This window comes from Gopherus flavomarginatus, chromosome 7, assembly GCF_025201925.1.
Source record: "Gopherus flavomarginatus isolate rGopFla2 chromosome 7, rGopFla2.mat.asm, whole genome shotgun sequence".
NCBI classification, from domain to species: domain Eukaryota; kingdom Metazoa; phylum Chordata; order Testudines; family Testudinidae; genus Gopherus; species Gopherus flavomarginatus.
Genome location: NC_066623.1, coordinates 37,792,335 through 37,804,599, shown reverse-complemented (window position 1 = coordinate 37,804,599; position 12,265 = coordinate 37,792,335).

Genomic DNA, 12,265 nt, shown 5'->3' with positions numbered 1-12,265 from the left:
ACACTCAGAGCATGGGGTTACATCCTTACAACATCTTGGCTAATAGTCACTGGTGGATTTATCCTCCATAAACTTATCTAATTCTTTTAGGAACCTTGTTATAATTTTGGCCTTCACAACATCCGCTGGAAACGAATTCCACAGGTTCACTGTGCCTTGCATTTAGAAGGACTTCCTTTTGTTTGTTTTAAATCTGTTGCAGACTAATTTCATTAGGTGACTCCTGGTTTTTTTTGTGTGTGTTGTGAAGGAGTAAATAACACTTCCTTTTTCACTTTCTCCATGCCATCCTCAATTTTATAGACCTCTATCATATTCCCCTTCAGTCTTCTCTTTTCCAAGGTGACCAGTCACAGTCTTTTTAATCTTTCCTCATATGGAAGATGTTCCATACCATTAATCATTTTTGTTGCCCTTTGCTGTATCTTCCCCAATTCAACTAGATCTTTCTTGAGATGGGGTAACCAGAATTGCATGCAATATTCAAGGTTTGGGTGTACCATAGATGTATATAGTGCCACTGTGATATTTTCTGTGTTATTATCTATCCTTTCCCTAATGGTTCCTAGCATTCTGTTAGCTTTTTAGACTGCCACTGCACATTGAGTGGAGGTTTTCAGAGAACTAGCCACAATGACTCCAAGATCTCTTTCTTGAGTTGTAACAGCTACTTTAGATCCCATTGTTTTGTATGTATAGTTGGAATTATGTTTTCCAATATGCATTACTTGCACTTATCAACACTGAATTTCATCTACCATTTTATTGCCTGGTCATCCAATTTCCTGAGATCCCTTTCTAATTATTTGCATTTTACTTTGCACTTAACTATCTTGAGTAATTGTGTATCATCTGCAAATTTTGCCACCTCACTTCCTTTTCCAGATCATTTATGAATAGTTGAACACCAGATTCCAGTGCAGACCCCTGGGGGATACCGCTATTTACCTCTCTCCATTCTGAAAACTGACCATTTATTCCTACCCCTTGTTCCTTGTCTTTTAACCTGTTATTGATCCACGAGAGATCCTTCCTTCTTATTCCACAGACTGCTTACTTTGCTCAAGAACCTTTGGGGAAGGATCTTGTCAAAGGATTTCTGACAGTTCAAGTACACTATTTCCACTGGATCACTCTTGCCCACGTGGTTGTTGACTTCTGCCCCTACCAAAAGAAGCATTCTAATAGATTGATGAGGTATGATTTTCTTTTTACTAGAGCCATGTTGATTCTTCCCCCAACAAAGCGGGTTCATCTATCAGAGGGGTAGCCGTGTTAGTCTGGATCTGTAAAAGCAGCAAAGAATCCTGTGGCACCTTATAGACTAACAGATGTTTTGGAGCATGAGCTTTCGTGGATGAATACCCACTTCTTCAGATGCATGTAGAGGAAATTTCCAGGGGTAGGTATATATATGCAGGCAAGCTAGAGATAATGAGGTAGTTCAATCAGGGAGGATGAGGCCCTGTTCTAGCAGTTGAGGTGTGAAAACCAAGGGAGGAGAACCTGGTTTTGAAATTGGCAAGCCATTCACAGTCTTTGTTTAATCCTGAGCTGATGGCGTCAAATTTGCAGATGAACTGAAGCTCAGCAGTTTCTCTTTGAAGTCTGGTCCTGAAGTTTTTTTGCTGCAGGATGGCCACCTTAAGGTCTGCTTTAGTGTGGCCAGGGAGGTTGAAGTGTTCTCCTACAGCTTTTTGTATCTTGCCATTCCTAATATCTGATTTGTGACCGTTTATCCTTTTCCGTAGCGACTGTCCAGTTTGGCCGATGTACATAGCAGAGGGGCATTGCTGGCATATGATGGCATATATTACATTGGTGGACATGCAGGTGAATGAACCAGTGATGGTGTGGCTGATCTGGTTAGGTCCTGTGATGGTGTCACTGGTGTAGATATGTGGGCAGAGTTGGCATCGAGGTTTGTTGCATGGATTGGTTCCTGAGCTAGAGTTACTATGGTGCAGTGTGCAGTTACTGGTAAGAATATGTTTCAGGTAGACAGGTTGCCTGTGGGCGAGGACTGGCCTGCCACCCAAGGCCTATGAAAGTGTGGGATCATTGTCCAGGATGGGTTGTAGATCCCTGATGATGTGTTGGAGAGGTTTTAGCTGGGGACTGTATGTGATGGCCAGTGAAGTCCTGTTGGTTTTTTTCTTGGGTTTGTCTTGCAGTAGGAGGCTTCTGGGTACACATCTGGCTCTGTTGATCTGTTTCCTTATTTCCTCGTGAGGGTATTGTAGTTTTGAGAATGCTTGGTGGAGATTTTGTAGGTGTTGGTCTCTGTCTGAGGGGTTAGAGTAGATGCGGTTATACCTCAGTGCCTGGCTGTAGACAATGGATCATGTGATGTGCTCAGGATGGAAGCTGGAGGCATGAAGGTAGGCATAGCGGTCAGTAGGTTTTCGGTATAGGGTGGTGTTAATGTGACCATCACTTATTTGCACCATGGTGTGGAAGTGGACCTCCCGTGTAGATTGGTCCAGGCTGAAGTTGATGGTGGGGTGGAAGCTGTTGAAATCGTGGTGGAATTTTTCCAGAATCTCCTTCCCATGGGTCCAGATGATGAAGATGTCATCAATGTAGCGTATGTAGAGAAGGGGCGTGAGTGGACGAGAGCTGAGGAAGTGTTCTTCCAGGTCGGCCATAAAAATATTGGCATATTGTGGGGCCATGCGGGTGCCCATAGCGGTGCCACTGATCTGGAGATATATATTGTCATCAAATTTGAAATAGTTGTGTGCGAAGATAAAGGGCACAGAGCTCAGCAGCCAGTTGTGCTGTGGAATCATCAGGGATAGTGTTCCTGACAGCTTGTATTCCATCTGTGTGTGGGATGTTCGTGTAGAGAGCCTCTACATCCATGGTGGCTAGGATGGTGTTTTCTGGAAGGTCACCAATGCATTGTAGTTTCCACAGGAAATCAGTAGTGTCACAGAGATAGCTGGGAGTGCTGGTGGCATAGGGTCTGAGTAGGGAGTCCACATATCCAGACAGTCCTTCAGTGAGAGTGCCAATGCCCGAGATGATGGGGCGTCCAGGATTTCCAGGTTTGTGGATCTTGGGTAGTAGATAGAATAACCCTGGATGGGGCTCTAAGGGTTTGTTGATTTGTTCCGGTGTTAGTGTAGGGAGTGTCCTGAGTAGATGTTGCAGTTTCTTAGTGTATTCCTCAGTGGGATCTGAGGGAAGTGGCCTGTAGAATTTGGTGTTGGAGAGTTGTCTGGCGGCCTCCTTTTGGTAGTCAGATCTGTTCATGATGACAACAGCACCTCCTTTATCAGCCTCTTTGATGATAATGCCTGGGTGGTTTCTGAGGCTGTGGATGGCATTGCGTTCTGCACGACTTAGGTTATGAGGCAAGCGATGTTGTTTTTCCACAATTTCTGCCTGTGCACGTCGGCAGAAGCATTCAATGTAGAGGTCCAGACTGTCATTTCAACCCTCAGGAGGAGTCCATGTGGAGTTCTTCTTCTTGTGCTGTTGGTGGGAGGGTACCTGTGTATCAGTACGCTGTTCAGTGTTGTCCTGAAAGTATTCTTTGAGTCGGAGATGGCGAAAGTAGGCTTCCAGTTCGCCGCAGAACTATATCATGTTGGTGGGGGTGGCAGGGCAGAAAGAGAGTCCCCGAGATTGGACAGACTTTTCTTCTGGACTGAGTGTGTAGTTGGATAGATTGACGATATTGCTGGGTGGGTTGGGGGTACCACGGTTGTGGCCCCATGAGGCAGGTAGGAGTTTAGACAGCTTACAGTCCTTTTTCCTTTGTAGAGAGGTGAAGTGAGTAATGTAGATCTCCTGTCTTATTTTAGTGAAGTCCATTTGTATGGAAGTTTGGTTATTAATGAGAGTCTCCAGGTTCATCTACGTGCCTGATAATTCTGTTCTTTACTATAGTTTCAATCAATTTTCCTGGTACTAAAGTTAGTCTATAATTGCCAGGATTAACTCTGAAGCCTTTTTAACAATTTGTGTCCTCCAGTCATCTGGAACAGATGTTGATTTAAGTGATAGGTTACATACCACAATTAATAGTTATGCAATTTCATATCTGAGTTCCCTCGGAACTCTTGGGTGAATACCATCTGGTTCTGGTAACTTATTATTGTTTAATTTATCAATTTGTTTCAAAAACTCCTCTACTGACATCTCAGTCTGGGACCATTCCTCAGATTGTCATGTAAAAATAATGGTTCTGGTGTGCGAATGTCCCTCACATCTGCTGCAGTGAAGACTGAGTCAAGGAATTAATTTAGCTTCTCCACAATTGCCTTGTCTTCCTTGAGTGCTCCTTTAGCACCCCATTGCCTAATGGCCCCACTGATGTACTTCCTGCTTCTAGTTTACTTTTTTTTAAGTTTTATGTTAGTTTTGCTCAATACTCTTCAAATTCTTTTTTGGCCTGCCTAATTATACTTTTACACTTCACTTGTCAGAGTTTTTGCTCCTTTGTATTTCCTTGGCAGGATTTAACTTCCAATTTTGCAGGATGTCTTTTGCCTCTAATCAGTTTTTACTTTGGTGTTTATCCATGGGGGCACTTTTTTGTAGGCCCTCTCAGAGGTCCAGAGAGGCCCGGGGCCACTTCCAGCTTTTGAGGCCCATAGCCAGAATAAAAATAAAAAATGACGACACATGAAAACAAAATAAGGCACCAAAAAAAAGAGTGAGACATAATTTGAATTTTTTTATTTAACAAATTTTTTCTAGCCTTCTTCTGTGCAAATGCATTACTTATTGAGGAAAAATCTAGCTTTTGTGCAATGTCACAGTTGATATTAAGCCCATGCAAATGCTCTTGTTCCATAGTTCAACAGAGATAGTTCTTTACCTGCTTCAACACATTGAAGGTGCATTCACCTTAAGCCACTAATGCAGGCAAATTGACAAAAATACACAATGCAATTGCGATATTAGGAAACACCCCAGAGAGTCCAAGTTTGAGTATTTCTTGAAGCAATTCCTTTGGCTTGCAATCCAATTTAAAGTTCATGGAATATATTCATTTGAGGAAGAAGATCTTGTCACTGATATCTTTTGAGATTGATATCTTTTAAGATTTCTTTGTTGTACTGTTGCTGAAATTGTTCAGCTGCAGAAAGTAGATCTTCATTACTCAGTCTGTTGAACTGCCAAAGAAACCCCAAAAGGATACAAATTAGTCGTAGTGACTCAAATCAATGTATAAGACCTGATTGAATAGAGTCAATGATGACAAGGAACACATTGGCCCTAGAATGCTGCTCTGCATCAGATTCAGTAGGTAAGTGCGATTGGTGGAGATTGGAAATGCCAATATTCTGTGCTACTAATTTGGACTCAGTCAGGATCGCATCCCTTTGTTCACAAATCTGTTGAATGTGATTGATAAGACTTTCAGTGTTATACCTCTCAACACCAAGAGTAGCACTGCATGCTTCAATTACCAGATTAGTTTGGTGGGTCACTGTAAGTAGCTTCATCCACAAAGATAACACCAGAATGCATTCAAATGTGGATATGTGCTTCTGAATAGACTGAAGTTCCATATGAGCCTGTGCAGTTAGACTGAGAGATTCAAGCTCATTTAAAGCCTTTCTCACTGAATTCAAATGCTGTGCAATTGGTTGAACACCATCAATCTATGCAGACCATCTAGTTTTGGACACCCCATGCAGTGAAACAAGAAGATATTTCTTCAGAATTTCTCACATTTGAGGACTGCTACTGAAGAGTTTGTATATTTGCTGAACAGTTCCAAAGTAAGTAATTGCCTCCTTGCATGATTCAGCACAGTCAACACTTACAAGGTATAGTGTGTGGTTTCCACAGCTGGAGAAAATACAGTCTGAATTATGCTCAAGCAGAACTACTTGTACACCTTTGTACTTCCCAGCCATATTAGATCCATTGCCGTAGGCTTGATCAATGCAGACTTGAAAATCTAATGTAAAACCTCCTAGAATTGCTAGTATCTCAATCAGCAATTTCTTTTCCTGTTTTTCTCATGAAATTATCAAACAAAATATACCTTTCTTCAATTCATTTACACCTGAAATGTTCCAAAGTAAATATGTAGCCTATACACACTTGAAATATTCTGCTGTAGATATGTACACAAATGCTGAATGGTACACAGATGCTGAAAAGACTTTAAATGAAGAAATACTAATTAAGAACACAAAATGAAATAGTCAGACATCCTTACGTGAATCAAAACTCAAGCATGTAAGATATATTATAATAGGCTGAACTGAAGACAAAGAGATGACATATATATAGTAAACAGAGACACGGATACAGACAGCAGGATAATGTCCAAAAATTTCAAACATGTATTCTCATGAAACTCTCTGTACAAGATTGTCCTCACAAATTTTCATCTTGAATCTGGGCCTATAGACTACAAAAGCCTATGATGATGGCCAAGCTACCAAGCTATGGATCATCCAACCAGCCAGTCACCTCTTTTAGCTACCCTATGAAGATAATAATGAGGAAATCTCACACATAAATAATTCCTTAGTCAACTAGATGTAAAACTATAAAGACACTAAAATGTAACAATTCTTTACCTTTCAACATGCACTTGATCCAATGTAGCGGTTGGTTTATATAATCAGCTGATCTGAGAGGACACATTCATCATGGTCTAATCTTGTGCCATCAGAACCGATATATTTTAATTAATATTTATGAACATTTTAAACTCTTTAATATGACAAAATCTATATCAGTTAACAAAAAAAAGTCTTTTACCAAATCACATCTCTTATATGCTTAAATTTGCAGCTCCAAGCTGAGAGAGTGTGTCACATTTTGATCCGATAGGGAGGCACATAAAACCAAGTTGCAAAATTTATCAAATGCCAAAAAAATTAACAAGTGTCTAAATTTGAGGCCCCCTTTGAGCTTGAGGACCAGGAAAAATAGCCCGCCTGGCCCACCTCTGATTGGCCCTGCTTTTTTGGTCCTCTTACTACGGTTTTTATTTGGGGTCTATATTTAATGATCCTATATTATGGTTTATTTAATAAGTTCCCATGCAGCTTGCAGGCATTTCACTTTTATGACTGTTCCTTTTCATTTCCATTTAGCTAGCTTCCCCATTTTTGTGTAGTTCCCCTTTCTGAAGTTAAATGCTACTGTGATGAGCTTCTGTGGTGGGCATCTTTGCTGCCTTCCCCCTTCCAGCACACACACAAAGATGTTAAATTTAATTATATTATGGTCGCTGTTACCGTGCAGTTCAGCTATATTCAAGTCTTAGAGAGCTCCATTTAGGACTAAACAAGAACTACCTCTCCTCTTGTGGGTTCCAGGATTAGCTGCTCCAAGAAAAAGTCATTGATAGTACAAAGCAACTTTCGCTGGGGTCTTTATCTCAGGGTCCACAATGGCCACCCAGAAAATCCAGAAGCCCAGAGAGTTATTCTCCGACACACAGACAGTGTAAGAGAGTGGTTCTCAACCTTTCCAGACTACTGTACCCCTTTTAGAAGTCTGATTTGTCTTGTGTACCCCCAAGTTTAATCTCACTTAAAATTACTTGCTTAGGAAAGCAGATATAAAAATACAAAAGGGTCACAGCACACTCTTACTGAAAAAGTCTTTACTTCCTCATTTTGTCTGTATGAAATTTTATTTTGTACTGATTTTGCTAGTGCTTTTTATGTAACGTTGTAAAACTAGGCAAATATCTAGATGAGTTGATGTGCCCCCTAGAAGATCTCTGTGTATCCCCATAGGCACAGGTACCCCAGGCTGAGAACCAGTGGTGTAAGAGGCTACTTCGAAGCAGGTGGCATTGTAATTTACATAGGAAATTATCACTCGAAGGGTTCCTCTGCTAGATAGGGAAGGGGAGCCGCAATCACAGGTGACTATAGTGATGTTGTAGGCGGCTGCCTCTCTGTCCAAAGCGCATTGTCAACAAGGAGAAGGATGTTTTATCAGCAGGAGCATCAGATGAAACGGTACTTTCTGAAGAACGTGGCAGCTGATCTTCCCATTGCCCCCGGAGTCCTGGCCCATGACACTGAGCAGAGCGACCATCCCAGCTGGAGTGCCTTTCCCGATAGAATTAGAAAGGGAGTTTACCGTCCCTGCTGGGACATTGTCATTGCCATTCACAACCTTTACAAGAACTGTGCAAAGCTAACTGACTTCCCTCCCGCGCCTGCACTCCCACATTATATTGTTCACAATTCACTTCACCTTGCACCCCTAACTCCCCGTTATCAGGATCGACAGAAAACATTTTCTGAAGGTTGATTGGAGTGTTGCTGCCAAAAATGTCCTCTAACTTTCCATTTCCTTCTAAATCGGTGACATTCAGTCCATAACCAGGATGCCTTTGTCCACATTCTCCATTAGGCAGACAGTGTAGATAATTTCATCAAATGCAGGGGCGTTATTGTTAGAATCCCGCACAATGATATTCGATGGATGGTGCCAGATCTCTGGGGAGCCCCGTTGTATTTAGCTGCTGTTGTCAGATTCTGAGTCGATCCTTTTTCTCTGTCCAATGGCTCTTCCATTATTAAAATTGGCACTTTTTTACGTTCTCCACGATTCTCTACTTTCAAAGCAAAGTGTGAACTTGCTCTAACCTCATATGTGGCCAAAGAATCAGTACCGATATCAGGATCTTGAGTCCTACTATAGGAAATACACTGCCCACTAAAACAGATTCAGCCACGTGGAGAAATCATCCAGGATTTCTAGTTCCACATACTACACTGCAAGATTTTCAACCATAATCTCAAATTTCAGCACACAACTCACTGTCTGCCCACGCAGCTCTGCTCTGTCCATTTTCACAGTGACGGTCAGGGCGCCATTCTGCATTTTCATCTCCACAAATGTTCTCTTTTCCTGACGCAATCCGCAGCCTGAGAGCTGGCGGGTTTCTGATCACCAGTTCCAGATCCTCTGCCATATTCTCTATAAAAGGCATCAGGCTAGAGCTTCAGAACCTGAGTAATGACCCTCTCCAGCGACAGACACACAGAACCAAAATGAAGTAAATAGGGCTCTGAAATACCAGCCTTGAGTCCGACATCTTAGTGTGCGTCTGTTCTTCATAGTAACCGCTTCATAAAGGCTTGACAGTAAGATCATTTCTCGTCTCTGCCTGCCTCTCCATGATTCACTATGTTGTTCAATAAGATAAAGAAATAATTAAAATATATAAATACATTCCTTTGAAAATACCTTTGTTTTACCTTTGTCTGTTTACTCGTGTGGTGAGCGATGTCTTTAGTGATTTGCCTTGCTGACTGCATTATGAAAGGGAAAAATCATCAGCTATCCTTGTCCGTAACTGTAGACAACAGCGACATCTTGAGACTAAACCAAAAATTGCTCTAAATGAATCGCAACATCAAACCCTCTATTAAGAAAATGCTTCATAAAACGTGCAACAGCTTTAATACTTCTGTTTTTATGTACTCCTATAATACGGAAGGTTTGTATAAAATCCTAAAATATATAATTTTATGTAATATGTAAATATGGAAAACGTAATTACGCCCAGAATAAAGTCCGGCCTGTGGTTTCATTGAGCAGAATGTTTGCTCCTGTCTTGGGAGCTGCATCTTTACCCCAAAAACAGATAACTGAATTTTATAGCAGCCACTGTGCTTAAGAAACTGTGCTCACAATCTTGTTTCCTGTTAAAATGGACCAAGCAACCCTACACTCAAGTGAACCCTCCCTGGGGATAAGCCCCTACATCTCATGAATTCCTTTTGACTATTTATGAAAGGCACCATCTGATAGCATCTGCAGAAGGGGGATTCGAAAGGAGATCCACAGTTCTGAAGTTGGGTAGACATCCATAAATATGTTCATCCAGTCCCATCTTAGAAAGTTATTTTACATTGTATATGATCCGTGTATGTTGCTATTTATTCATTCTGATACATGGATATAAAGACAATTAAACTAACCCACTTAGTATAATGTTATCCTCTTTAACTAGAAATATGATCTACCTGATAAGGGGAAAACATGAATAAAAATAATGGTTAGCATTAATTTCACTGAAACCTGTGTGCATTTACAGTTGATTTGGAAAACACCTGATTTATTAGAGTCTTGTTCTGATTATTATTTGGATACAAACTGGATATTACAATTTTAGTAATTAGAGAAATGCAAATTATCAGAACAGAAGCATTGAAAGTGTAGATCAAATCAAACATCCCTTCCATAGGAAACGCTCCAAAATTTGAAGTGGAGAGATAAATGTGGGAATGTCATAAAAGCCACAAACCCATATTTTCTACAGATTCTTTTGCACTCGTAGGATGTGGTTATAGGATCAGGTTCTGTAATAAAAAGCAAGGAAAAATTTAGCTCTTGACACAGTTATAATATGTCCTCTTACGACAGAGTCCAGTTTCTTTTAGTAAATACCTTAGGCTCCAAATCTATTGCTAATGACACATCTCATATACTTTGGCAAATAGGCTGATAAATAAAATATTTAAAGTTAGATATCAATCATTAGGATTTAATTGTTAGTCGTCGACATTTGGGAGTTTGTCTCATTACACATTAGTCATCGTATACAAAGAAATTAGAAAAATGGCATAAAACCATTATTATATGTTTATTAAATGTTTGCCTACACTGAAAGTACCTAGTTATCTACAAAATGTTAAACTTCATTCCATCTTTGTTAAGAAACTACAAACCAAAAGGAGAAAGCAAAGTTTTTTACTCAAAACACCTGACTGAACAAAACGTCTCATTCATAATTGGAAGCTTCCTGAATTCGGGCTGTCATGCACAGAACACAGTCAAGGAGAGAAAGTTAAAAAACCTGAGACATGGATAACCTTGCTGTCTTTGGGAAGCAGAGTTCCAGCCTCTGACAGTGGAAGCCACAGCACATCTCAGCTGCCCTTACAGAGCTGAAGAAAGGCGCCGCTCTTAAATAACTGGGTTTCCTTCCAGGTTATGGCTGGCATTAAAATGTATTTTGAATTGAACCCAGAAGTGGTCACCAGTGGAAAGAATGGAGTTCATGTGCAAATACCATCCCATCTCGCTCAGAAGATGAGCAGTTCAACTCTACAGAAAAAAAATCCAGAACCTCATAATCCCGATAATAAACCCATGGGTAAATGGGGTGAGGTTCATATCTGAGAGAGAAAAATCACCATCTTTTGGTCAACCGGACATGAGAGAAAAGCGCTGCGGTCCACCAGACTCCTCAGGTTTTGTCATACCTGGAACTGTATGAGAGAAGGGAGGCACTGCTGCCTTCGATTGCGGATGCATGCAAAATCCCTTCAGTTTCCTTACATGATTCCATCAACCCACCACTATCATTTTCATCTTGGAAATGTCAATTCTTCACTCTCATGCAGGTTCAAGCCTTTGTTAACACAACACGGAAACAGCATTATCCTGCTTCAATGAGAAGATAGGGTAAAGCAGATGAGGCAGAGCCATAGCTGATGGCTATGCACCGAATGATTTGTCACAGTTTCCCCCAGTGTCCTTACATTCCTAGTGAACACTGAGTGCCAACATGGAACTATGCTGCTCGCCACAACTGAAAGTCAATGGGAAGGAAAAGATACCGCGTAGCACCAACAAAAGCACCAGTCAGCACTGCTGGTATTCCACATTGGCGAGTGGAATAATGTTTGCTGCACCCCCTGCTGGAGCGCTACCACGCCAGTTTGGATGACTTGTCCTGTTAATGCGCTCTGGTTGGCCTCCAGATGTGTCCCACAATGCCTTTTCTAGCCACTCTGGTCATCACTTTGAACTCTACTGCCCTGCCCTCAGGTGACCAACTGTCAGACCCTCCCTTTAAATTCTCTGGGAATTTTGAAAATCCCCTTCCTGTTTGCTCAGCCAGGCGTAGAGTGCTCTCAGCGAATCTTTCCAGGTGACCATGCCTCCATGTGCCAGGCAGTCCCCAGTATGGAGCAATGGCGAGGTGCTGGACCTCATCAGTATTTGGTGGGACGAAGCTGTCCAGACCCAGCTGCACTCCAGCCATAGGAATTATGATACCTTCAGGCAGATATCAAGGGACATGATGGAAAGAGGTCATGACCAGGACACACTGCAGTGCAGAGTTAAAGTGAAGGAGCTGTGGAACACCTACCACAAAGCCCACGAGGCAAACAACTGCTCTGATGCTGCCCCCATGACCTGCTGTTTCTACAAAGAGTTGGATGCAACACTGGGGGGCAACCCCACCTCCATTCCAAGTACCACCATGGACACTTCAGAGCCCAGTTCAACAAGGCAGAAGGAG